The 2,694-nt window shown below is 40.7% G+C and overlaps 1 non-coding gene across 1 annotated transcript; it reads right to left on the reverse strand.

Moving 5' to 3' along the window:
* Window positions 1-501: 501 nt before the first annotated feature.
* Window positions 502-607, reverse strand: LOC145603198 (small nucleolar RNA R71). Its single transcript, XR_014104730.1, has one exon. It is a non-coding gene; the product is annotated as a small nucleolar RNA R71 (small nucleolar RNA).
* Between the last annotated feature and the right edge of the window lie 2,087 nt (window positions 608-2,694).

A 2,694-nucleotide genomic window follows, 5' to 3' on the forward strand; every position in this document is an offset into this window, starting at 1 on the left:
GTTCAATTGTTCCCTTTGATCTAGAGATTGAAAGAACTCTCTCAAGGAGGAGAGTAGCAAACAAGACATTGGATTATAGTTCCTCAAGCGAAGAAGAGGTTGAACAAGAGCAAGTCATGGGAGAACAACCAAGAGTTGCCTTGAAAGAATTGGGAGTGCCCGGTGCATATAGGTTCGAGAGCGGCATAGCTCCACCTTCAACACCGGCAAACGATTTTGAAATTAGGCCGGCAATGATCACCCTAATTGAGAGGAGACAATATAGTGGGGCTAAGAATGAGAGCCCATTGAACCATCTTAAGGAGTTTGAAAAATATTGTAACACAATCAAGGTTAATGGAGTGTCTCAAGAGTTTATCCGCCATAAGTTGTTCCCTTTCTCCCTCATAGGAAGGTCTTTGGAATGGCTAGATAAAGAGGTGAAGCCCAATTCATTGAGAACGTGGGATGATGTCACTAAAGCTTTCTTGTCCCGTTTCTATCCTCAAAAGAAAACGGCGGAGGCAAGGGCTTTAATTTAAGGGTTCAAGCAAAAGCCAAATGAGAGTCTTTATGAAGCATGGGAAAGATTCAAGGAGTATCAAAGAGAATGTCCTCACCACGGAATTCCAACATATCAAGTGATCCAAATCTTCTATGGTGGTTTGAGTCCTCAAGGCAAATCGTGTCTTGATGGAGGGGCCGGTGGTCCTATCATGAACAAGACCGAAGAAGAAGTTGTGGACATAGTAGAGGATGTGGTGACTTACTATAGATATTGGCAAGATGGGGAAAGAGATTCTTCAAGCAAGCAATCTTCGTTGTATTCGGTGGACCATCTCAATGCCATCAACAATCTTTCCTCTCAAATGACAAACTTGGGAAAGAAGATGACCGCAATCAAAGCCAAGTTGGAGAGTGTTTCTTCCTCTTCTCAAGCTTCAAATCTTCTCTCCCAATTTAAGGGGAGAGGTACTTCTTCTAACTCTCAAACTCCTTGTACTACACATAATATGCCTATGGGATGTTTGTTTTGTGATGCATGTGGATCATATGACCATGATTCTAGCAATTGCAATAATGAATGTGTTGATGAGTTTGATAACAATGAGTGTGAGCATGTGAATTTTGTGTCAAACAACAATGTTCAAAGGTTTGATAATCAAAGAGGCCAATGGAATAGGAATTACCAAAACCAAGGTAATTTTGACAACTATAATCATGGTGGTGGCTATAGGAACCAAGGGAATCAAGGTTCTCGTGGTAACCATAATAACCAAGGTTATAGTGGCCAAAATCAAAGCCAAAATTATGGTAATCAAAACCAAGGCTATGGTAATCAAAACCAAAGTTATGGAAATCATAACCAAGGTAATGGTAACCATAATCAAGGTGGTGGTAACCATAATCAAGGTTATGGTCAAAATCAAAATAGGGGTACTTGGAACAATCAAGAAAGGGGCAATTTTCAAAACAATGCTCAAAGAGGTCCCCCACCCGGATTTGTTCCAAAGACTCAAGGTGAAAATTCCTATTTACAACCTTCTTCTCCTAGGACTAAATTGGAGGAATTGATTGATAATCAAACCAAGATCATTAACACCTATATGGCGGTTAGTGATAAGAAGTTCAATGAGATGATGACTCACAATAAGATGCTTGAGACTCAAATAACCCAACTAGCAAACACTCTTAAGGATTATGCTAGTCCTTCATCTTTACCTTCCCAAGGTGTTGAACCAAAGAAACCCGTGTACTCTATTGCCACTAGTGGTGGGAACGACTTTAGTGAGGGAGTTTCTTGTTCAATGGAGGGAGAAGATGAGAGTGGTGCTATGGAGAATGAAGATGAGAGGGTTGAGTCTAAGGAAGTTTATTGTGAGGATGAGGAAAAAGAAGAAAGTATGGTTGAAAAGATGTGTGAGCTAGAGAGATTTCCAGATCTACCATACCCCCAAAAATACTTGAGATTCAAAATGGATGAGCAATTTGGGAAGTTCCTTGAAGTTCTTAAGGAAGTCCATGATTTCACACCCTTTACCGAGCCATTTCTCGAAATGCCTAAGTACTCCAAGTTTCTTAGGGAGATACTAGAGGAGAAGGAAGATTTTGATAAGGGTAGTTCGGTGGAAGGAGGGAAGTGTTTTAGTGCTCTTGTCCATGGTGAGCTTCCGGAGAAAATGGAGGATCTGGGAAATTTTTCGATTCCTTGCAAGATCAAGAAGATGGTGTTTGAGAATGCTTTGTGTGATCTAGGGGCTAGTGTGAGTATTATGCCCTTTTCGGTTTTCAAGAGGCTTGATCTAGGTGAGCTTCAACCATCTAATATAACACTTCAGTTGGCCGATCGCTCTATTAAGCTTCCTAAGGGGAGAATTGATGATGTCCCTCTAAAGATTGGAGAGTTTGTCTTTCCCGTAGATTTTGTGGTTTAGGAGATTGAGGAAGATGAGCATATTCCAATCATTCTAGGGAGACCTTTCTTAGCCACCTCGGGAGCCTTAATAGATGTGAAGGGAGGCCGAATCACTTTGAGATGTGGAAAGTTAGAAGAGAGTTTTAAGTTGAAGCCAATGCATGAATCCTTATCTTGTGTGCAAGATATAGCATGTGCTAGTCTTTCTCGTTCCATTGATGATGTGTGCATTGTTGATTCTTCTACTAACAATGCTTTTGAGAATGTTGATGATGTTTGTGCAAGTCTTGATGATGTTA

The sequence above is a fragment of the Chenopodium album genome, chromosome 21, assembly GCF_948465745.1.
Source record: "Chenopodium album chromosome 21, dcCheAlbu1.1, whole genome shotgun sequence".
NCBI lineage: Eukaryota > Viridiplantae > Streptophyta > Magnoliopsida > Caryophyllales > Amaranthaceae > Chenopodium > Chenopodium album.